At 45.8% G+C, this 26,298-nt stretch overlaps 1 long non-coding RNA gene across 1 annotated transcript; it reads right to left on the bottom strand.

Annotated features, from left to right (window-relative positions):
- Positions 1–23,299: 23,299 nt before the first annotated feature.
- On the bottom strand, positions 23,300–26,051 carry LOC136488556 (uncharacterized). The gene is made up of 4 exons (XR_010767392.1): positions 25,935–26,051; positions 24,748–24,825; positions 23,739–23,828; positions 23,300–23,639 (listed from the first exon to the last, which is right to left on the bottom strand). It is a non-coding gene; the product is annotated as an uncharacterized lncRNA (long non-coding RNA).
- Positions 26,052–26,298: the final 247 nt, after the last annotated feature.

Below are 26,298 nucleotides of genomic sequence, written 5' to 3'. Positions count from 1 at the left end.
GAAAATCCCTGCCAAGGTTATGTGGTATGCTCCTATAATACCACGCTTGAAACGTCTGTTCAGAAATAAAGAACATGCAAAATTGTTACGATGGCACAAAGAAGACCATAAGGTAGACAATATGTTGAGACACCCTGCTGATGGGTCCCAGTGGAGAGCAATCGACAGAGAATTCCCGGAGTTTGCAAATGACGCAAGAAACTTAAGGTTTGCTTTAAGTATAGATGGTATCAATCCTTTTGGAGAGCAGAACAGTAGTCATAGCACTTGGCCTGTTACTCTAAGTATCTACAACATTCCTCCTTGGTTATGCATGAAGCGGAAGTTCATTATGATGCCTGTGCTCATCCAAGGCCCGAAGCAACCTGGCAATGACATCGATGTGTACCTGAGACCACTTATTGATGAACTTCTCATTTTGTGGAATAAAGAAGGTGTACGTGTGTGGGATGAGTACAAACAGGAACACTTTGATCTGCGAGCATTGTTGTTCGTAACAATCAATGATTGGCCTGCTCTAAGTAATCTTTCAGGACAGTCAAACAAGGGATATAATGCATGCACACACTGCTTCGGTGATATTAGAGGTATATTCTTGAAAAAATGTCGAAAGGTCGTGTACCTTGGCCATCGTCGATTTCTTCCTGCAAATCACCCCGTAAGAAAGAAAGGTAAGCATTTTAAAGGGAAAGCAGACCACCTGACCAAGCCTCGCAACCGAACCGGTGAGGATGTACTCGATATGGTCAATGATGTGAAAGTCGTCTTTGGAAAAGGACATGGAAGCCAACCTATTCCGAAAGACGCTAACGGTCACGCACCCATGTGGAAGAAAAAGTCCATATTTTGGGACCTACCCTATTGGCAAGTCCTGGAGGTCCGTAGCTCGATCGACGTGATGCACCTGACGAAGAATCTTTGTGTGAACCTACTAGGCTTTATGGGTGTGTATGGAAAGCCTAAGGACACATTTGAAGCACGACAGGACCTGCGTTGGTTGAGAGAAAGAGACAACCTGCATCCAGAGAAGACAGATGATGGACGCCATTACTTACGTCCTGCTAGCTACACTCTAAGCAAAGAGGAGAAGGAAATCATGTTTGAATGCTTAAACAACATCAAGGTACCATCTGGATTCTCCTCGAATATAAAGGGTATTATAAATGTGCCAGAGAAGAAATTCTGTAACTTAAAGTCCCATGACTGTCACGTTCTCATGACGCAATTACTTCCAGTTGCATTAAGAGGAATTCTACCTCCAAATGTACGTCTAGCCACCGTAAAGCTATGTGCATTCCTCAATGCAATTTCTCATAAGGCAATTGATCCAACTGATCTAGCTAAACTACAGAATGATGTGGTTCAATGTCTCGTCAGCTTTGAGTTAGTGTTCCCTCCTTCCTTCTTTGATATTATGACACACCTCCTAGTTCACCTAGTCAAGGAGATTTTCACTCTCGGTCCTGTGTTCCTACACAACATGTTCCCCTTAGAGAGATTCATGGGAGTCCTGAAGAAATATGTTCACAACCATGCTCGCCCAGAAGGAAGCATCGCCAAGGGCTATGAAACAGAAGAGGTCATTGAGTTCTGTGTTGACTTTATTCCCGACCTTGACTCGATTGGTGTTCCTGAATCGAGACATGAGGGGAGACTAAGCGGAAAGGGGACACTAGGGAGGAAAACATATATTGGTACGGATGATGATTATTTCAATAAAGCGCACTACACAGTTCTACAGAACTCCTCTTTGGTAGATCCGTATATTGAGACACACAAGGATCTCTTACGATCCGAGTTTCCAGGGAAGACTGAAGCTTGGATTACGCATAAGCACATGGAAACTTTCGGCGGTTGGTTGCGAAAAAAATGTCAAGGTGATGAGAGCATCCATGAGCAACTGTATTTATTGGCTATGCAACCATCATGGCATATCGTCACATACAAAGGGTACGAGATAAATGGGAACATATTCTACACAGTAGCCCAAGATAAAAGGAGTACCAACCAAAACAGTGGTGTCCGCATAGATGCCACAGACCCGAATGGGAATAAGCAGACATATTATGGACGCATAGATGAAATATGGGAACTAGAATATGCACCTACTTTGAAGATCCCATTGTTCAAGTGCCAATGGGTCAAGGTGACCGGAGGCGGGGTAACAGTAGACAACGAGTATGGAATGACAACAGTAGACCTTAGTAATATTGGGTACAAAGACGAACCATTCGTCCTTGCCAAGGATGTGAATCAGGTGTTCTATGTCAATGATATGTCTACCAAACCAAAAAGAGGGAAAAACGATAATGACTCAACCAAAGAGCCAAAGCGCCACATAGTTCTTTCAGGGAAAAGAGTCATCGTGGGAATTGAGGACAAGTCGGACATGTCAGAAGAATATGAAAAGGATGACCGAATTCCGCCATTCAAAGTGAACAAAGACCCTAGCATCTTGGTAAATGATGAGGACACTCCATGGTTACGAAGCGATCATAACCAAGGGACATACGTAAAGAAGAAGTTCACTGCTGTGCCCACTTGATGATATAGTGATTTAATATAGTGTGTGTTTGAGATATTATGTAATAATTGTGAATTCAGATGTTTATTATGTCATGTTTCAAATTAAATCAATGTTTGATTTGGTGGGATTTCTCTCTCAAAAAGGTAAATTAGGATACTGAGTGATGAAAAATTAAAATATTAACGTTAAAATGATGTGAAAACAAATTTCCTGTCCAAAACCAATAATTTTAATAATTTTAATTAAACACTACATTTTTGCATTAACGAAATAATAAATATTAGTTACATTATGTTTTATAATTCTAACAAAAAATAAAAAAAGTTAGGTTATTGATTTTTCCTATGTGCAATAAACAAAAATAAAATTCATATTTTTAACAAAATAATTTTATGCCTTTTATTTAATTTACTATGTATTTAATAAAAACTATTGCATTTCTATTGTATTTAACAAGACTATTGCTTAAAACAGGCGGGAAACGAAACTGCAGGCCACCTTTACTCCCGGGTGGGAAGCCCACCCGGGAGTAAAGGTGGGCTGCAGTTTCGTGGCCCGCCAAAAAAAAGCCTTTACTCCCGGTGCGTGTTACCAACCGGGAGTAAAGGTATACCTTTACTCCCGGTTGGTAACACGCACCGGGAGTAAAGGCATCTTTACTCCCGGTTGGTAATACGCACCGGGAGTAAAGGGTTTTTACTCCCGGTTGGTGGCTGGCACCGGGAGTAATTCTCCTCTGCTATATAACCTCCAGCGCCTGGCAGATCGATCCGCTCGTCTTCTTCCTCGTCGAACACCACCGCCCTCTTCTTCCTCGCGCCGCGTCCGTTCGCCTTCCGTGACACCAGCGCCGCCGTCTTCTTCCTCGTGCGGCCTCCACCGCGCGCGCCCGTGCCCCTCCTCCGCGCTTGCCCGTGGCCCTCCACCGCGCCCTCCTCCGCGCCCGAGGCCCTCCACCGCGCGTTGCCCCACCGCGCCGGCCCGAGGCCCTCCAGTACGTACACTGCCGAGCTTCGAGGTGATATATTCGTCGATCTCTTTGTACATTCGTCCGAGCCCTCCACTGCCGAGTTTTAGATCACGTCGAAAACTACAACTTTGGTGTAAGCCATGTCAACAGTCGAGGTCGATTGAAAATTCCAAATTTTGAATCACAAAATCTAGAAACTAAAAATGAATATTTGGAACTCTAAATGATTTTAAATAAAAACATATCTTAAGGCAAGTTTTGAATATTTGGAACTCTAAATGACAAGTATAATTAAGGATCACCAATGAAATTACTTTAGAAATTAATTAGATCGATGTAAATTCATGGCTTGTATAATAAACACGCTATATATATTATTTGGAAACAACGCTACGAACCATCCGCTAATGATCCAGCCCATCAACCGCCATATATTCATCACTATATGATACTCAATAGAAGAATTTTTTCTATCTTCATAGATCAATGTTTGTTAACGAAATTTTATCCAAATATATTCATGTAGGGTCTTTTTTTTTGAAGGATTTGTTGTAGGATATATAATGGTCAAATAGGAACTCAATTTTGATACCCAGTTTGTAAACTAAGCGTTTTATATATATATATATGTACATAGAATTTTGATATCACTTATACTTATATTATTAACATAGAATTTTCTCATATGATGAATGACTACATGGTTGATCACATGGTACATAGGATCACAACATCACGCACCGACACCGCCCCGGCCCGCCTCACGTCGTCGTCGTCGTCAGCACGCCGGCCCGCCTCACGTCATCGTCGTCAGCACACCGGCCACCGCGCCGACACGTATATATACGTCATTTGTATTCATATGCATTTCGTCCATGCGTTTCTATGTATACGGCGGAGCACCGCCGCCCTCGTTCACCCATGTGTATAGACATATATACGGCGGAGTGGAGCACCGCCACTCTTGTCACACCGCCCTTTCTCGTGCCCTAATTCGCCCTAGTACCAACGTAGTTCGTCCTAGTGTGGCGAATTGCGTCCGTGATCGAGGGGCAAGATTTAATAATGCATATTGTTTGTAGATTTTACGCATGTAATAAGCAAAGATTTGACGTACTATATATTGGTTTTGTTTTTTGAAGCTAGATGGCCGACCCGAGAAATATGGATGAGGAGGAGTTGATGATGAATTTGATCAACACTGGCACTCAAGTTGCCGGCGATGATGGTGCTAAAAATAACGTGCAAGAGGATGTAGATGACGGGAGTCAGTACTTAGCTCTTGAACAAAATGAGCAACAACATATTGGCCAAGTATATATTTTTTATTATTAGCTATATATATATATTATCATATGTCTTATGTGTGCTCATGACATTAAAAATAATGTTTATGTTTTGTAGCCCTCTGGATCGACATCAACAACTACAACGAAGAGTAAAAATGTTCGAGGTCCCAAAAAGCCATTGGAGGGTCGCTTCATCATCTCGGAGTTCAATGTGGATACAGGAGAACCGGGGGGGGCCGAATAAAATGAAATTTGTGCACCACTGTGGTTACCTTGTACGGGACCGGCTCCCGATTAGTACCCGTGAATGGAAGAAGAAGACCAATGCTCCTCATATCAGTTTTGTCTCCGATCGTGACAAGGCGTTAATTTGGAATGATGTCTTGGTATATTTCACGCTCCAAACAGATGATTATGATGATATAATAGATGGTGATGAATTGAAGGAGCGAGTTAGGGATTGGGCAATGAAGAAGATGGCCACCCAGTTTCAGACTTGGAAGAAACACCTATACACGACGTATGTCAAGAAGAACATAGCACCAGATTTTACTGTCCCAGGCCCGATCTCAAAGCAGAGGCCCTATTGGGATGAGTTTGTACAGTACAAGACTTCGGAAGAGGGTGTGAGTCGGGTGATAAAGAACCAACGTAATGCCCAACAGAAGACATACCACCATACCTTGGGATCAGGTGGCTACCCGACTGCCATTAAGAAGTGGAACAAAATGGAAGCAGACCTTCTTGCCAAGGGTATCAGACCAGAATCACTCGAGTGGGGAGAACGTGCAAAGAATTGGTTTTTTGCTCATGGGGGAACACTAGACCAGGAGATAGGGAAGTGCGTTTATGGCGCAAGATTGCAAGAAGCAGCAGAAAGATTGTTTTATGCTCAGAGAGCTACTGCTAGTGGTGCGTTCAGGCCCAACAGAGAGAAGGATGAGCTGACATACGCCATCGGGACTATTGAACATGGTGGCCGAACTAGAGGCAAAGGAAGTGTCTCGTGGGAGCATGGATTCCCTCAGGATAGACCTTCCTACAGAAGTCGCCAGAGAAAGAAGGAAGAAGAGGCACACCGGCTCTAGAGGTTGGAGGAAGCGGTGCGTGAAGCACAGGAGCGGGAAAAAAACCTTGAAGCGAGAATGCAGGAGGAAATCAAAAGGCAAGTGCAAATAGCAGTGAGTGCAAGCAAGCAGGCATCAGAGCCAGGAATCAACATTAGCCAATCTGTTCAGTTGAAAAGCAGCTGCGCTTCCACGGAGATACCAAATCAAGGGGACACAGGACTGCGCTTCCCTGTGGATGACGTCACTGAACCTTGTACAACGTGTGAGCTACACATTCCGAAGGAGAATTCCACAATCAAGGTGGCTATCGGTCTTGTTAATCCTATCGACCAAACCAAGACACCAAGGATTCATGGGAATATAATCCAAGAAGGATATGCCACCATCTCGGTAGATAAAGCTGAAAAAGGTTTTAGTGATTTGCCTCTTGACATTCCTGGAGGTGATGGCGAGAAGACTCTAGGAGAAGCGGAGAAGACATTCATTCTATGGCGCAAGCGCTACATCATCATTCCAGGGATGTCGGCTCCACCTCCTCCTGAACTACCTCACCATAGGTACGTGCGGATGAAAACACTACATCATTAATTTGTATTGGCTTAAATAATTAACAATCTGCTCATAATAATATGTCATTCCTTTTTTGTAGCAGATCCTCCCCCAACCTAAATCCAATTGTTCAATCGCCAGATCATCATAGTGCTCTGTACGATGACATTGTGTTGGAAGACGAGGCTGCATCCACACCCACTCCAAGGAGGTCTCCAACGCCGCAGCCGCCACCTCCAAGGAGGTCTCCAACGCCGCTGCCAACACCTCCAAGGAGGTCTCCAACGCCTCCCCCACCCCCGCCTACCAAGAAGCCTAGCAAGAGGCCAGCCCCTCAAACGAAGAACCAGTCCCCGCCTGCAAAGAAAGCCACCGTGAAACCAAGGGCTATTCCCAAAATAATATCTGAAGAGAAGGAAGAAGGAACTGATGCATATAAAAAAGACATGTCTAGATTCTATGACAAACTTAAAATGAATCAAGAAGCAAGGAGAAACCCAGAGAAACCGTACTTCTTCGTAGCTCCGGATATTTTAAGAAAAAAGGTGACTTCTTACCAGCATCAACAGCGGGAATCTCGTAAGCCGTCCAAATCAACGTTATCAGACTATGACCGCACTCTCACCAAGTCAATTGAGGCGGCACAGAAAAAGAAGCGGGCAGGGAAAGGAGTTGCCCAACTCGGACAACAAGCGCACCAATCAATCCCCCGCTAGTTGTTGGTAATGAATATGGTTCGAATTTAGGATTAATGCATCAGGCAAACATACCTCCGGATGTCGATTTGGATCACCTTGGTGAATTTCTTGATGAGACTGGTCTCGACCTTTACCAGATGTTTGGTGATGGAAACATTGAGAGTGCGGCGGAGGTTGATATTTGGAAGAAAAAATTTGTACTAGGCCAGAGTCTATACAACCCTCAAGCCTTATCTGATCTGGGGACGCAAATGTACCTGCTAAACAAGTGGTACATGCAGGCGTCTACCAGTGGAGACTTCTGCGTTGGTGTCAGAATTAGAGACGAACATTGGTTCCGTGGCGATGATGTTATGTATGTTGACTTTGCAGAATTTCATCAACTATGCCACCTGACCTCTCTGGACAAAGTTATCATTAGCTGCTATTGCCTGTAAGTAATAATTCTTTCGATCTATTATTAAACTCATCATATGTGTGTATATGCATATAAATTATCCTAACAAGTACTATATATATGCAGATTTACAATGACAGAGCTCAGAAAGGAAGGCTGCAATGAAATTGGTTTTGTTGATCCCCATATAGTATTCAAAGACCCAATTACTCCAATGACTAATTGGAAGTCTGAGTCAGAGAGTAACCTCATGAACTTCTTAGTGAACCAACGCCACAAGAAGGATATACTCTTTCCCTATAACTTCAAGTGAGTGTTAATCATGTCGATCATAGCCTTAATGGCTCATATGTTGATTCTAGTTAATTAATGAGTGTTATGCGTTATATCCTATAAACACATGCAGCAATCACTGGATATTGATGGACATCGATCTGGTGAAAAGTCACTTGATAATCTATGACTCGATGAGAAAACCACAACAAGACTACCAAGATATGATAGATATTATCCAGAGGTAATTTCGGGATCTCTAGCAACTATATATACACACAAACATGATGATTAACTATATCTGATGACGTGGCAAATTTTTTATTGGGCAGTGTTTGGAAAACCTTTATTGAGAAGCAACACATAGAAAAATGCAAAGCGCCACTGAATGTAATCCCATTGAAAGTAAGTCCCCTGAATCGCATCATCTTTATTAATTAAACATATAGCTTTCACCGGATCACCAGATTGGATGACAAATCTTTTTCTCGTAAAGTGATGTCTGAGGCAGGAACAGGGGAACAACTACTGTGGTTACTATGTTTGCAAGTTTATCAAGGTGCTCTCCCAAAGAACTCCTACAGAGAGACTCAAAGTACGTTAAAAATACACTATATATTCATTTAATTATTATTATTGATTGTGTTACTATGTCTTTATATATATATATGTACATATATTAATTTATTTTCCTTTAATTCAAACCTATAGACTCGATGGTTGGAGGAAAAGGTCATACGGCAAGACCAAATCAAAGCAATTCAAGAGTCTATAGCCGGATTTTTTAATGAGCAGGTCATCGATTCCAAGGGCGAGTTCTACTTCGACCCAACACTGCCATTGAAGCCAAGCTAGAGGATGAGAAGAAACTTGTTATGTCACAACAACTATAATGCAATCTTTTGTAATATATGCACATGAAATAATATAATGTAAAATACACATATGCATGCATGCATGTAAATATATATATGATGCATGCATGCATATATATATATATATATTTCTATGCTTGAATTGTGTGATTTAATACGTTCATTGTGCTTGAACCGAAACATACTATATGCGCGTATAAATGTATAATTAGCAGCGTACAATACGACTTCGAAAACCTATTTTGAAAAGAAAACAAAAAAATGAAAAGAAAAGAAAAAAGAAAAAAAACCTTTAGTCCCGGTTCGTATTACCAACCGGGACTAAAGGTGCCGGCCATCATGGCATGTCAGGAGGCACCTTTAGTCCCGGTTAGTGTTACCCACCGGGACTCCCGGTTCCTAACCCGGGACTAAAGGAGCCCCCCTTTAGTCCCGGATGCTTGCTCCCGGGTGGGGAACCGGGACTAGAGGGGGTTCCCCACCGGGAGTAAAGCTCGGTTCTCTACCAGTGGATGCCGATGGTCTAACTCCATGCTCGGTGCTCCAACTGTGCTGCCTGGTCATTGGAAAACATGCAGGTGGAATGCCATCTGACGGCGAGGTGTACTGGAAAAGAGAAACATGCACGTGGAAAACATGAATGGCGGACCCAATAAATGACATGGGTGTGTACGCATGTACACCCAACAAAAAAAGAGACCGAATTTAAGTAGGCATAGTACATGTATACACTAGTGATTAGATCAGATCCGAATACAAATAACCACAGAGCTCAAGTTAGGGTTCGGTGTTCAATTTTGCACAGCAGAAAGGAAAGAGAAGAGAGGGAGGGGGGGGTGCGAACCTGGTGCGCTGGGTTTAAGGATGGCAACGGGGATGTACCCGTCGGGTATCGCCGGAACGTTCTCTTCCCCACTACGAAAAATTCATCCCCTCCCCGTCCCCGTTAACTGTCTTGGGTATAGATTCTTGTCCATCCCCGTACCCGTCGGGCATCGGTCGGGTAACAGATATCCGACGGGTACTGCATACCCGATAAACAATGACACTTGGGGTCGCAACTTTGCAATCAGAGACGTTTATTCTTCACCCGGGTATAAGTGTCGGAGTCTCGGAGATACCAAGGAGAAGGAGCGAGGTTGGGAGGAGGACGAGCAAAGGTGGCAGAGAGACCGAACTGAGGAAGCGAGAGGCACGAGCGCTCGTGAGGCAGGCGTGCTTGTGCTGCTGGCGGAGATGGTGAGAAAAAATTGAACTAGGGTTCCTAGAACACACAAACTATATATATGATTGTTCAGATTTGGGCCAAAATACCTATGTTGAGCTTCTTTGGACCTAATACTCGCATGATAGCTCAAATAGTCGGGTTCCCCAACGGCTAACGGAGACGGGTAAACAGGGAACGTTCTCGTGCCCGCTATACCCGTCGGGGATGGATTCTTGCCCATTTAGATGTTCGCGGGTAAAGATATGATCCCAACCCCGTCCCCTAATCGATCAAATACCCGTCAGGTATCAGGTATCGGGGCCCGTCGGGTATCTTTAGCTTCTTTGCCGAGTGTCAAACAAAAACACTCGGCAAAGGCGTCTTTGCCGAGTGCCCGAAAAACAACACTCGGCAAACCACTTGACACTCGGCAAAGAGCCGGTCTCCGGTAGTGTCAAGGTTCACATTTTTCTGGAGAAGATCAACAAAAAAACATGCAATTACCTTTTGCAAAGACTTCTTATTCTGAAACTCACTAAGCTTGACCAAATCCTTTGATACTATTGATTTATCATTGGGAGAATGTGTCAGATTCTCATTTTGAGATGAGCATTGTTGCTTATCCTTCCTACGTGGAGAAGGTGGCAGCCTGCTACCACCTCCACCAGCCATCACTGTGGGAATACTTAAAGGAGCACTCTCATATCGGAAGAAAGGATTTATTGGGTAGCTAGAAGGCGAATGGGATGGTGATGGCGACAGAGGTGGTGATGGATAGCACTCTTCATTTACTGTGTTTCTCTTCTTCTCAGATGATGATGTGTTATGTGGATGTGAGTATGCTGTCGGAGAATTATCGGTCGGCAGAAGTGGCTGTAGGCGTCCATGGGGTTCTGAATTCATTGGAAATGGCGATGCCGATGGTCTAACTCCATGCTCGGTGCTCCAACTGTGCTGCCTGGTCATTGGAAAACATGCAGGTGGAATGCCATCTGACGGCGAGGTGTACTGGAAAAGAGAAACATGCACGTGGAAAACATGAATGGCGGACCCAATAAATGACATGGGTGTGTACGCATGTACACCCAACAAAAAAAGAGACCGAATTTAAGTAGGCATAGTACATGTATACACTAGTGATTAGATCAGATCCGAATACAAATAACCACAGAGCTCAAGTTAGGGTTCGGTGTTCAATTTTGCACAGCAGAAAGGAAAGAGAAGAGAGGGAGGGGGGGGGGGGGGGGGGGGGCGAACCTGGTGCGCTGGGTTTAAGGATGACAACGGGGATGTACCCGTCGGGTATCGCCGGAACGTTCTCTTCCCCACTACGAAAAATTCATCCCCTCCCCGTCCCCGTTAACTGTCTTGGGTATAGATTCTTGTCCATCCCCGTACCCGTCGGGCATCGGTCGGGTAACAGATATCCGACGGGTACTGCATACCCGATAAACAATGACACTTGGGGTCGCAACTTTGCAATCAGAGACGTTTATTCTTCACCCGGGTATAAGTGTCGGAGTCTCGGAGATACCAAGGAGAAGGAGCGAGGTTGGGAGGAGGACGAGCAAAGGTGGCAGAGAGACCGAACTGAGGAAGCGAGAGGCACGAGCGCTCGTGAGGCAGGCGTGCTTGTGCTGCTGGCGGAGATGGTGAGAAAAAATTGAACTAGGGTTCCTAGAACACACAAACTATATATATGATTGTTCAGATTTGGGCCAAAATACCTATGTTGAGCTTCTTTGGACCTAATACTCGCATGATAGCTCAAATAGTCGGGTTCCCCAACGGCTAACGGAGACGGGTAAACAGGGAACGTTCTCGTGCCCGCTATACCCGTCGGGGATGGATTCTTGCCCATTTAGATGTTCGCGGGTAAAGATATGATCCCAACCCCGTCCCCTAATCGATCAAATACCCGTCGGGTATCGGGTATCGGGGCCCGTCGGGTATCTTTAGCTTCTTTGCCGAGTGTCAAACAAAAACACTCGGCAAAGGCGTCTTTGCCGAGTGCCCGAAAAACAACACTCGGCAAACCACTTGACACTCGGCAAAGAGCCGGTCTCCGGTAGTGTCAAGGTTCACATTTTTCTGGAGAAGATCAACAAAAAACATGCAATTACCTTTTGCAAAGACTTCTTATTCTGAAACTCACTAAGCTTGACCAAATCCTTTGATACTATTGATTTATCATTGGGAGAATGTGTCAGATTCTCATTTTGAGATGAGCATTGTTGCTTATCCTTCCTACGTGGAGAAGGTGGCAGCCTGCTACCACCTCCACCAGCCATCACTGTGGGAATACTTAAAGGAGCACTCTCATATCGGAAGAAAGGATTTATTGGGTAGCTAGAAGGCGAATGGGATGGTGATGGCGACAGAGGTGGTGATGGATAACACTCTTCATTTACTGTGTTTCTCTTCTTCTCAGATGATGATGTGTTATGTGGATGTGAGTATGCTGTCGGAGAATTATCGGTCGGCAGAAGTGGCTGTAGGCGTCCATGGGGTTCTGAATTCATTGGAAATGGCGATGCCGATGGTCTAACTCCATGCTCGGTGCTCCAACTGTGCTGCCTGGTCATTGCAAAACATGCAGGTGGAATGCCATCTGACGGCGAGGTGTACTGGAAAAGAGAAACATGCACGTGGAAAACATGAATGGCGGACCCAATAAATGACATGGGTGTGTACGCATGTACACCCAACAAAAAAAGAGACCGAATTTAAGTAGGCATAGTACATGTATACACTAGTGATTAGATCAGATCCGAATACAAATAACCACAGAGCTCAAGTTAGGGTTCGGTGTTCAATTTTGCACAGCAGAAAGGAAAGAGAAGAGAGCGAGGGGGGGGGGGGGGGGCGAACCTGGTGCGCTGGGTTTAAGGATGACAACGGGGATGTACCCGTCGGGTATCGCCGGAACGTTCTCTTCCCCACTACGAAAAATTCATCCCCTCCCCGTCCCCGTTAACTGTCTTGGGTATAGATTCTTGTCCATCCCCGTACCCGTCGGGCATCGGTCGGGTAACAGATATCCGACGGGTACTGCATACCCGATAAACAATGACACTTGGGGTCGCAACTTTGCAATCAGAGACGTTTATTCTTCACCCGGGTATAAGTGTCGGAGTCTCGGAGATACCAAGGAGAAGGAGCGAGGTTGGGAGGAGGACGAGCAAAGGTGGCAGAGAGACCGAACTGAGGAAGCGAGAGGCACGAGCGCTCGTGAGGCAGGCGTGCTTGTGCTGCTGGCGGAGATGGTGAGAAAAAATTGAACTAGGGTTCCTAGAACACACAAACTATATATATGATTGTTCAGATTTGGGCCAAAATACCTATGTTGAGCTTCTTTGGACCTAATACTCGCATGATAGCTCAAATAGTCGGGTTCCCCAACGGCTAACGGAGACGGGTAAACAGGGAACGTTCTCGTGCCCGCTATACCCGTCGGGGATGGATTCTTGCCCATTTAGATGTTCGCGGGTAAAGATATGATCCCAACCCCGTCCCCTAATCGATCAAATACCCGTCGGGTATCGGGTATCGGGGCCCGTCGGGTATCTTTAGCTTCTTTGCCGAGTGTCAAACAAAAACACTCGGCAAAGGCGTCTTTGCCGAGTGCCCGAAAAACAACACTCGGCAAACCACTTGACACTCGGCAAAGAGCCGGTCTCCGGTAGTGTCAAGGTTCACATTTTTCTGGAGAAGATCAACAAAAAACATGCAATTACCTTTTGCAAAGACTTCTTATTCTGAAACTCACTAAGCTTGACCAAATCCTTTGATACTATTGATTTATCATTGGGAGAATGTGTCAGATTCTCATTTTGAGATGAGCATTGTTGCTTATCCTTCCTACGTGGAGAAGGTGGCAGCCTGCTACCACCTCCACCAGCCATCACTGTGGGAATACTTAAAGGAGCACTCTCATATCGGAAGAAAGGATTTATTGGGTAGCTAGAAGGCGAATGGGATGGTGATGGCGACAGAGGTGGTGATGGATAACACTCTTCATTTACTGTGTTTCTCTTCTTCTCAGATGATGATGTGTTATGTGGATGTGAGTATGCTGTCGGAGAATTATCGGTCGGCAGAAGTGGCTGTAGGCGTCCATGGGGTTCTGAATTCATTGGAAATGGCGATGCCGATGGTCTAACTCCATGCTCGGTGCTCCAACTGTGCTGCCTGGTCATTGGAAAACATGCAGGTGGAATGCCATCTGACGGCGAGGTGTACTGGAAAAGAGAAACATGCACGTGGAAAACATGAATGGCGGACCCAATAAATGACATGGGTGTGTACGCATGTACACCCAACAAAAAAAGAGACCGAATTTAAGTAGGCATAGTACATGTATACACTAGTGATTAGATCAGATCCGAATACAAATAACCACAGAGCTCAAGTTAGGGTTCGGTGTTCAATTTTGCACAGCAGAAAGGAAAGAGAAGAGAGGGAGGGGGGGGGGGGGGGCGAACCTGGTGCGCTGGGTTTAAGGATGGCAACGGGGATGTACCCGTCGGGTATCGCCGGAACGTTCTCTTCCCCACTACGAAAAATTCATCCCCTCCCCGTCCCCGTTAACTGTCTTGGGTATAGATTCTTGTCCATCCCCGTACCCGTCGGGCATCGGTCGGGTAACAGATATCCGACGGGTACTGCATACCCGATAAACAATGACACTTGGGGTCGCAACTTTGCAATCAGAGACGTTTATTCTTCACCCGGGTATAAGTGTCGGAGTCTCGGAGATACCAAGGAGAAGGAGCGAGGTTGGGAGGAGGACGAGCAAAGGTGGCAGAGAGACCGAACTGAGGAAGCGAGAGGCACGAGCGCTCGTGAGGCAGGCGTGCTTGTGCTGCTGGCGGAGATGGTGAGAAAAAATTGAACTAGGGTTCCTAGAACACACAAACCATATATATGATTGTTCAGATTTGGGCCAAAATACCTATGTTGAGCTTCTTTGGACCTAATACTCGCATGATAGCTCAAATAGTCGGGTTCCCCAACGGCTAACGGAGACGGGTAAACAGGGAACGTTCTCGTGCCCGCTATACCCGTCGGGGATGGATTCTTGCCCATTTAGATGTTCGCGGGTAAAGATATGATCCCAACCCCGTCCCCTAATCGATCAAATACCCGTCGGGTATCGGGTATCGGGGCCCGTCGGGTATCTTTAGCTTCTTTGCCGAGTGTCAAACAAAAACACTCGGCAAAGGCGTCTTTGCCGAGTGCCCGAAAAACAACACTCGGCAAACCACTTGACACTCGGCAAAGAGCCGGTCTCCGGTAGTGTCAAGGTTCACATTTTTCTGGAGAAGATCAACAAAAAACATGCAATTACCTTTTGCAAAGACTTCTTATTCTGAAACTCACTAAGCTTGACCAAATCCTTTGATACTATTGATTTATCATTGGGAGAATGTGTCAGATTCTCATTTTGAGATGAGCATTGTTGCTTATCCTTCCTACGTGGAGAAGGTGGCAGCCTGCTACCACCTCCACCAGCCATCACTGTGGGAATACTTAAAGGAGCACTCTCATATCGGAAGAAAGGATTTATTGGGTAGCTAGAAGGCGAATGGGATGGTGATGGCGACAGAGGTGGTGATGGATAACACTCTTCATTTACTGTGTTTCTCTTCTTCTCAGATGATGATGTGTTATGTGGATGTGAGTATGCTGTCGGAGAATTATCGGTCGGCATACGTGGCTGTAGGCGTCCATGGGGTTCTGAATTCATTGGAAATGGCGATGCCGATGGTCTAACTCCATGCTCGGTGCTCCAACTGTGCTGCCTGGTCATTGGAAAACATGCAGGTGGAATGCCATCTGACGGCGAGGTGTACTGGAAAAGAGAAACATGCACGTGGAAAACATGAATGGCGGACTCAATAAATGACATATGGGTGTGTACGCATGTACACCCAACAAAAAAAGAGACCGAATTTAAGTAGGCATAGTACATGTATACACTAGTGATTAGATCAGATCCGAATACAAATAACCACAGAGCTCAAGTTAGGGTTCGGTGTTCAATTTTGCACAGCAGAAAGGAAAGAGAAGAGAGCGAGGGGGGGGGGGGGGGGGGCGAACCTGGTGCGCTGGGTTTAAGGATGACAACGGGGATGTACCCGTCGGGTATCGCCGGAACGTTCTCTTCCCCACTACGAAAAATTCATCCCCTCCCCGTCCCCGTTAACTGTCTTGGGTATAGATTCTTGTCCATCCCCGTACCCGTCGGGCATCGGTCGGGTAACAGATATCCGACGGGTACTGCATACCCGATAAACAATGACACTTGGGGTCGCAACTTTGCAATCAGAGACGTTTATTCTTCACCCGGGTATAAGTGTCGGAGTCTCGGAGATACCAAGGAGAAGGAGCGAGGTTGGGAGGAGGACGAGCAAAGGTGGCAGAGAGACCGAACTGAGGAAGCGAGAGGCACGAGCGCTCGTGAGGCAGGCGTGCTTGTGCTGCTGGCGGAGATGGTGAGAAAAAATTGAACTAGGGTTCCTAGAACACACAAACTATATATATGATTGTTCAGATTTGGGCCAAAATACCTATGTTGAGCTTCTTTGGACCTAATACTCGCATGATAGCTCAAATAGTCGGGTTCCCCAACGGCTAACGGAGACGGGTAAACAGGGAACGTTCTCGTGCCCGCTATACCCGTCGGGGATGGATTCTTGCCCATTTAGATGTTCGCGGGTAAAGATATGATCCCAACCCCGTCCCCTAATCGATCAAATACCCGTCGGGTATCGGGTATCGGGGCCCGTCGGGTATCTTTAGCTTCTTTGCCGAGTGTCAAACAAAAACACTCGGCAAAGGCGTCTTTGCCGAGTGCCCGAAAAACAACACTCGGCAAACCACTTGACACTCGGCAAAGAGCCGGTCTCCGGTAGTGTCAAGGTTCACATTTTTCTGGAGAAGATCAACAAAAAACATGCAATTACCTTTTGCAAAGACTTCTTATTCTGAAACTCACTAAGCTTGACCAAATCCTTTGATACTATTGATTTATCATTGGGAGAATGTGTCAGATTCTCATTTTGAGATGAGCATTGTTGCTTATCCTTCCTACGTGGAGAAGGTGGCAGCCTGCTACCACCTCCACCAGCCATCACTGTGGGAATACTTAAAGGAGCACTCTCATATCGGAAGAAAGGATTTATTGGGTAGCTAGAAGGCGAATGGGATGGTGATGGCGACAGAGGTGGTGATGGATAACACTCTTCATTTACTGTGTTTCTCTTCTTCTCAGATGATGATGTGTTATGTGGATGTGAGTATGCTGTCGGAGAATTATCGGTCGGCAGAAGTGGCTGTAGGCGTCCATGGGGTTCTGAATTCATTGGAAATGGCGATGCCGATGGTCTAACTCCATGCTCGGTGCTCCAACTGTGCTGCCTGGTCATTGGAAAACATGCAGGTGGAATGCCATCTGACGGCGAGGTGTACTGGAAAAGAGAAACATGCACGTGGAAAACATGAATGGCGGACCCAATAAATGACATGGGTGTGTACGCATGTACACCCAACAAAAAAAGAGACCGAATTTAAGTAGGCATAGTACATGTATACACTAGTGATTAGATCAGATCCGAATACAAATAACCACAGAGCTCAAGTTAGGGTTCGGTGTTCAATTTTGCACAGCAGAAAGGAAAGAGAAGAGAGGGAGGGGGGGGGGGGCGAACCTGGTGCGCTGGGTTTAAGGATGGCAACGGGGATGTACCCGTCGGGTATCGCCGGAACGTTCTCTTCCCCACTACGAAAAATTCATCCCCTCCCCGTCCCCGTTAACTGTCTTGGGTATAGATTCTTGTCCATCCCCGTACCCGTCGGGCATCGGTCGGGTAACAGATATCCGACGGGTACTGCATACCCGATAAACAATGACACTTGGGGTCGCAACTTTGCAATCAGAGACGTTTATTCTTCACCCGGGTATAAGTGTCGGAGTCTCGGAGATACCAAGGAGAAGGAGCGAGGTTGGGAGGAGGACGAGCAAAGGTGGCAGAGAGACCGAACTGAGGAAGCGAGAGGCACGAGCGCTCGTGAGGCAGGCGTGCTTGTGCTGCTGGCGGAGATGGTGAGAAAAAATTGAACTAGGGTTCCTAGAACACACAAACCATATATATGATTGTTCAGATTTGGGCCAAAATACCTATGTTGAGCTTCTTTGGACCTAATACTCGCATGATAGCTCAAATAGTCGGGTTCCCCAACGGCTAACGGAGACGGGTAAACAGGGAACGTTCTCGTGCCCGCTATACCCGTCGGGGATGGATTCTTGCCCATTTAGATGTTCGCGGGTAAAGATATGATCCCAACCCCGTCCCCTAATCGATCAAATACCCATCGGGTATCGGGTATCGGGGCCCGTCGGGTATCTTTAGCTTCTTTGCCGAGTGTCAAACAAAAACACTCGGCAAAGGCGTCTTTGCCGAGTGCCCGAAAAACAACACTCGGCAAACCACTTGACACTCGGCAAAGAGCCGGTCTCCGGTAGTGTCAAGGTTCACATTTTTCTCGAGAAGATCAACAAAAAACATGCAATTACCTTTTGCAAAGACTTCTTATTCTGAAACTCACTAAGCTTGACCAAATCCTTTGATACTATTGATTTATCATTGGGAGAATGTGTCAGATTCTCATTTTGAGATGAGCATTGTTGCTTATCCTTCCTACGTGGAGAAGGTGGCAGCCTGCTACCACCTCCACCAGCCATCACTGTGGGAATACTTAAAGGAGCACTCTCATATCGGAAGAAAGGATTTATTGGGTAGCTAGAAGGCGAATGGGATGGTGATGGCGACAGAGGTGGTGATGGATAACACTCTTCATTTACTGTGTTTCTCTTCTTCTCAGATGATGATGTGTTATGTGGATGTGAGTATGCTGTCGGAGAATTATCGGTCGGCATACGTGGCTGTAGGCGTCCATGGGGTTCTGAATTCATTGGAAATGGCGATGCCGATGGTCTAACTCCATGCTCGGTGCTCCAACTGTGCTGCCTGGTCATTGGAAAACATGCAGGTGGAATGCCATCTGACGGCGAGGTGTACTGGAAAAGAGAAACATGCACGTGGAAAACATGAATGGCGGACTCAATAAATGACATATGGGTGTGTACGCATGTACACCCAACAAAAAAAGAGACCGAATTTAAGTAGGCATAGTACATGTATACACTAGTGATTAGATCAGATCCGAATACAAATAACCACATAGCTCAAGTTAGGGTTCGGTGTTCAATTTTGCACAGCAGAAAGGAAAGGGAAGAGAGGAGAGGGGGGGGGGGGGGGGGGCGAACCTGGTGCGCTGGGTTTAAGGATGGCAACGGGGATGTACCCGTCGGGTATCGCCGGAACGTTCTCTTTCCCGCTACGAAAAATCCATCCCCTCCCCGTACCCGTCGGGCATCGGTCGGGTAACAAATACCCGACGGGTACTGCATACCCGATAAACAATGACACTTGGGGTCGCAGCTTTGCAATCGGAGACGTTTCTTCTTCACCCGGGTATAAGTGTCGGAGTCTCGGAGATGCCAAGGAGAAGGAGCGAGGTTGGGAGGAGGACGAGCAAAGGTGGCAGAGAGACCGAACTGAGGAAGCGAGAGGCACGAGCGCTCGTGAGGCAGGCGTGCTTGTGCTGCTGGCGGAGATGGTGAGAAAAAATTGAACTAGGGTTCCTAGAACACACAAACTATATATATGATTGTTCAGATTTGGACCAAAATACCTATGTTGAGCTTCTTTGGGCCTAATACTCGCATGATAGCTCAAATAGTCGGGTTCCCCAACGGCTAACGGGGACGGGTAAACAGGGAACGTTCTCGTGCCCGCTATACCCGTCGGGGATGGATTCTTGCCCATTTAGATGTCTGCGGGTAAAGATATGATCCCAACCCCGTCCCCTAATGGATCAAATACCCGTCGGGTATCGGGTATCGGGGCCCGTCGGGTATCTTTAGCTGGGTTCTAGTGGCCGGCAAAGGGCCCGACGAAGACCTGGGCGGCGGCGGCGAGGTGTACTGGAAAAGAGAAACAGCAATTCTTTCTGGGGCTGTTCCTTGCTTCTCCGCGGCGCGCTACTGGGCCGATTCCTCTTTCTCTTTCTCTTCTTCTGCAGGTGCACGCGCATGGCTACGCTCGTTCATCAGAGAAAGCGGCCCATGAAACTGGAGAAACAACATTATTCTTTCTCCGTTTTTTTTCTTCTACCCTTGGTTCTTCTCTTTCTTAATTTTTTTCCTGTGTTTTGTTTTGCTTCCAACTTTTTCATTATTATAAATTGTCACTAATAATTATCGCTATTTTATCAAATCCACTAGTGAAGATTTTTCTCTTCTTCTATCATTAACCTATTGTAAATTGTTATTGGTCTTTTTAACTACATGTTCTGGTTTAACTCAAGGGTTAAATTGCTATTTCACATAAATGTAACATAAGCATTTTTGTACAAAATCTGTAGCATTTTTTTCTGGTGATGTTAGAACAATTTCCTCGTTATGTTGGAACAAATTTCTCCTCGACATGGAACATTTTGGTTATGAAGCTGAAAAGTTTTCTTATGAGGCTACAACATTTTCCTAGTGAAGCTAGAAGATTTTCTTCAGAGCCAGAACATGCTTCATACTTTTCTTCGTAAGAACATTTTGTTTTTAAGGTAGCAAATTTTTCCAGTGAGGGTACCACATTTTCTAATTTTATTTTTTATCTCTTATTTTAAGGTACAAAAGTCCAAAAAAATCATAGTTACTATAGAACTCAATAGGATATGGCTTTAAAATGACAACTATGAGAAACGATAAGATATGGCAAGCAAACACTAGAAATCTACCCCAATCCTTCAATAACTTTATTCTTTGAAATGCAAAACTTTCAACATGTTAGCAATTCATTTCAACAAAGTTTTCCTCAAATGAACTAGTGTCTGACGTTTCGTGCTATCAACTAATGAATTAAAGAGCCAGGTGTATGCTCGCGTAGCTTAGCACTCAGAGATGCAAGGTTTATAGTGGTTCAGCTAACGTGCCCTATGTACATTTGGGATGTCTATTTGTGTTGCTGAGCACCAAGGGCTCAAAGTTTACAGTAAAGGTTACAAACAGGTGAAAATGAGAGTATAAAACCTAAGCCTAAGGGGTCAAAGGATTCGAGGAAGGTCGACAAAGAATTTTCTCTTTCATATTTATGACTATGGAGGCCATGGAAGAACCGGAGAAAGCCACGTTCTTGTGGATTCGGTTTGCTACTATGCGTAAAAAAAGGCTATGACTTTCCCTATTTTGGCTTCAGACGTTTACTCTGAAATAGAAAAAAAAAACTCGGCCTACGGTGGGCAGACAGCCCCCGCAACTTTGTGCTTAAGGAAGAAGACCTTCTCACGTAGGCCGAGAAAACCCCCGAACACCGTGTCCCGCCCTTACACAGGGGCCCGTTACCATTAGCGGAGCCAAGATGAGCACCTCAGGGGGGGCTAATCAATAGAGATTTAGAACAAATGTCGAAGATTAACCGTGAAATTACGTTTTGCTACAGTAATTATAAAGGAAAATCAGTCTCACGGCTGCCCCCCTAGCCCCCCCCCCCCCACCCCCCCCCCCCCCCCCCCCCCCCCCCCCCCCCCCCCCCGTGGATCCGCCACTGCCCGTTACCCTGTGAGTGGGCCGGTCCGTTGCCTGTGCTTTGGCAGGGCTTTTAATTAAGCTGTTGAAGAAGCACTGATGAAAGAGGGTCAAATTCTTTAATCGTGGTTGAAGACCACATGTGTCATTTCTTGTTGTTGTCATAAAAAATTCTATAGAACTCTAGGTGAGCTTTGCCGATGGAGGCAGCCAAGAGAAGCTAAATTTCCGATGATGCTCCGCCTCAACATAGAAAAAGAGATCCGGCTCCTTCCAGCTTCTAGCCAAGATCCATTTTGTTCAACCATGTATGGTGGGAGACGAGCTTCGGCTCGACTGGCCAGGAGGTGAGGCTTAAGGCCTCTGCCTGCCGACCGGAGTTCGAGCCCCGCTGTGGGCAGAATTTCCGGTACCCACAAAAAAAAATCCCCTCGTCTGTCTCGACTTTCCCAAAGCACAGGCAACGGACCGGCCCACTCATAGGGTAACGGGCCCCTGTGTAAGGGCGGGACAAGGTGTTCGGGGGTTTTCTCGGCCTACGTGAGAAGGTCTTCTTCCTTAAGCACAAAGTTGCGGGGGCTGTCTGCCCACCGTAGGCCGAGTTTTTTTTTTTCAACCATGTATGGTAGGACTCCATTTGAAGCCAGAGTAGAAATCTCTTTGGGTGCTATACCTTTTTTTTCGGTAATGCTCCCGTGAGGGCGTCCGAATGGATTGGATGTGGCTTCCTCACTTGCTACCACGTCATCCGCGCCTTTCCGATGCCGCATGACCCCAACTCTGCCTCGTTGTTGCCGCCTCCCCTCACCGCGCGCTCCTCATTCTCGGTCGTCGCGTGCCACACCGCGCCTCAGGTCTTCCCCGGCCGAGCCAAGGGCACCCATGAGCGTGGCCGGTGCTGGTGGTGCTAGTGCACCGCCGCTCGCCGCCGGCTCACACCCCGACGGCCGGAATCGACCGGTTCCGGCCTTGCCCTCCCCTATATTACATATGTATGTTTCAAGTGTTTCAGATGTTTTAGAGGTATGTTGTAAGTGTTTCATATGGATGTTGCAATGATTGTACATGTATGTTGCAAGTGCATGTTCCAAATGTTTCAGCTGTGTTTTAGACGTATGTTGCAATTGTGTTTATCTGGATGTTTCAGCTGTTTCAGACGTATGTTACAAGTGTTTCATTGAAATGTTGCAAGTGTTTCGTTTGAATGTTACAAAAGTAGATCTGAATGTCGGTAGGAGCGATGTTGCAGAGAAGATGAGATAAGACGGTGCCTGGAGCGCTTGGGCCTGACAGCGACCTCAGACTCTACCATGGCCTTGCGACCTGGTGTCGACGTTGGACTCCATCAGTGCCAGCTCCCGCCTGGATGCGTCCACGGCGGCCACACGGTCGACATGCTCCTCCACCTCTAGCGCCGCCAGCGAGGTGAGCTGCCTAATGATGGACCACCCTCCTCTTCCCCAGCGGCTCGTCGTGCGCTCCGTGCTGCTTTCGACACCGGCCGCTCGGGATGGGATGCGGGGGAAGCCATACGGTTGGGAGCTGAGTCCAGACTGCCCAGCTCGTTTCGCTGAAAAGTCAGGCTGAAAAATATTGTTCACTAATTTATTATGAAAGAAAAATACTATACTATGGTTGATAAGTTCAAGCGAACACACAGCCACTCAGTGACCTGCTGGCTGCTGCTATCTTACTTTGGCGAAGCCGTTGATGCAGCAAAAAAGAGAACAAAACACAGATGCCAGCATGAGCTAACACGGCATGCCGGATCGGGAGGGCCTTGAAGCCAAGCTAGAATAGGCTCAGGTTCGTTCTCTTTATAGTTCACTCATAATATAGTTTTCCTCACAGAAAAGCTAATTGATAATATGTTTTCTCACAAAACAGCACATAAAAGAGCAAGATTGACACTAGATTCACTCATCAACTTATCCATGCACAGTCCAAAGACACACACATGTGCAAAGGAAATCTGTTGTTTTATTCCAAGATCTACGAGCTCAGACACTTTCCAAAGGTGTCAAGGTAATGCAAATTCGATTCACTTTGTCAGAAGTCGCTTAGTGTCATCATTTGGAACGCTTCGAAAGTAGCATCCCATATATCATTTGAGCTTCTTAAAGAGTTTTGTTGCTACCTGCAGATGCATGTTTCATAGAAAATTGGTTATTATCTAGCTTGATTCTACAACTAATTTTAAAAAATGGTAAAGTGCAAGCTGGAATCCAGTACTTACACATTTGTCGATGCATGACCAGTAATCAAAATATTGCCCAGTGCAATGTTTGTGGCCAGTATCATCACTCTCGACTCTCTTGACACATTTCTGAAAACAGAAGGCCACCGTTAAAGGTTGAACAAAAATACTCATGTGCGAGACGTGCATATTAAAAAAATCAAATACTATTATCATCCTAGGGTAAAATAAAACTATAAGAAGGCTAATATTAAAATTCAGTTTATAGAAGATTAGTAGGGGTCTACAACATCATATACAGGTAATTTCAATGAAGATTTATGTATTTCCAAACCTCCAGCTTATGAGAAACCTATAGGAGTTTGGCAGGCCCAATAATGTTATGCATGTCAAAAACAGGACCACACAATCAGTCTACAGACTAAAGAAATAAACATTACATTGGTTGAACAGGTAGTCAAAAGTTGATATTCAGAGCATTTCATTGCTCCATCACTTTTGACTTGATCAGTAAAGCACTAGTATGCTGTATGCATGACTGCAGCTAAAGGATTCTGCACACAACTCTCAGAATGGCATGACTGAGTTGTCAGACCAGGGCAAAATGAAATGTGAATATAAGAATATGACCAATATCACTTGACAATATTAGTTCCTGGTATTTGCCGCTAAGAATAAGCCTAATATAAGGCAAAGCAATGTTACGGCTTGCACATCTCTGGGAGAGTGAAACCATAGCATTGGCTAAAATTCATATGTTCGCATGGATGAATAGAGCAAATAGGTTGCACATGATCAGTTGATCACACAGACAAAAACAATGACTAATACAATAATACCAGTAACATGCCCCCGGCTAATTTGGTCAGGTATCCAAAGTGTGGTTTGTGTGTCGATAAAAAGCTTCATGAGAAATTATTCTTTCATGAACGAAAATAAATAGTACCATATAGAAACCCTTGTATCAACTGAAGAATTAGTTAAATCATTGGGCAATGATGTGCTAAGTTTTGAGCTTCCAAGAAGAAAGAGAGGGCAGACCTCATACTCATAAAGTGATTTTACACACTGTGGCTTGCATCGTTCCTCAAGATATTTCTTCTGATCAACAAGTTCCTCGTCCTCCCTGAGATAGAGCAACATTACAAAAGCATTGAACTTGAGACAAAAAAAAAGGGGAGCGATTCAAAACATTCTAGTAATGGCCGGCCCTTGTGCTGTGAATAACACTTCAGAGTTTGCAATGTAAGAATGTACTAAGTAAGCTCACTAATATTGTGGTTTGGCGAGGGTAAGGCTTGCCACTGACACCCTTCCCCAGACCCCGCACAGAGCGTGAGCTCTCTGCATTGGGTACGCCCTTTTTTTTTGTGAAACGCAGGATATCTGCATAGTAACCCTGTCAGCAGACAAGATGCCTACAGTAATCTTCTAGATGAAGCTTGCCAAACAAATCTCAGTTCTCAACTTAGCATAAAGATAATGCTCATATAGAACATGGCATGGGATGGGATATAATAGCATTTTGGACTCAGGCAGTGAAGAAAACGATATACCGATTCATTCACTCTGCTTGTCCTCAGCAAACTATAAGTCTCTTAGGTGTAACCGTACAAGATCGCACAACCTCCAAAGATAAAACACCAACAAGAATATAGTTTGGTATCATCAAATACAAGAAAAGCAAACCAATAACCCCCAACATAAGGTGGGCAGTTAAGCTAATGTGCAGCAATCCTCAACTATGATGAAACAGGACCGTCTTCCTATGTGAATTTGCATGAAGATATGGGCTAAGTACCCCAGCGCACTACTGTTGAGCCTGCTTGTAAAACGAGATAGCATAAGCAGCGAGTCAGTGACCTACAATGGCCAGATAAACAACTTCCCACAAGCACAACCCCAGCTCACTGAGCCAAAGCTGTAATCAAGCTGACACAGCCCACAGATAAGCACAAAACCAAAATCTAGCAAGTAAGCTACGCATAATCCATAGACAGCAAGGGTGTTGTTGCCCGCGACCAATCAGCGGCACACAGCCAGCCAGCTCGCGGAATCTTTAGGCGCGAGGCGCGGGCCTGCATCCCTAGCTAGGTCAACCCAGTTCCAATCGAAAGTAACAGCTACTCATACACCAGACGCGCGCGCGCGCTGGGCGCAAGGGACCGGGATTCCGAAGCTAATGAAGAGCAGACCGAGGAGAATCAGGAGGTCGCGGGAGGAAGGATCACTCACATGGCGAGTTGGCGACTGACGGAGAGACCTGGACGAACGAACTGGAGGATGAGATCGGATCCGAGAGAGGGTGCTGTTAGGGTTGGGATTGCGAGTGTGGCAGATTTGGGGGAAGCGGGCGGGTTTGCTGGTACCACGAGGTTGACGACACGAAGGCTGGATAAGTGGCCCGTTGACTTGGGTCTTGTTTAGGCCCAATGTTCGTCGGGGCCAGCCGAATTCAGTCTCTTCAGGACTCACCGGCCCAGTATTTTGGGAGCCAGTTGAACATTTTGTTTTCCTTTGTGATTTTATTTATTTATTTATATATATACACGAGGTTTGGGAGAATTTTGTGAGTTTTTGGGATGTAACAGTCTAGGTA

Source organism: Miscanthus floridulus, chromosome 10 (genome assembly GCF_019320115.1).
Source record: "Miscanthus floridulus cultivar M001 chromosome 10, ASM1932011v1, whole genome shotgun sequence".
In the NCBI taxonomy this organism is placed as follows: domain Eukaryota; kingdom Viridiplantae; phylum Streptophyta; class Magnoliopsida; order Poales; family Poaceae; genus Miscanthus; species Miscanthus floridulus.
Note: the sequence above shows the minus strand (reverse complement) of the source record. Positions and strands in the feature narration are given on the sequence as shown.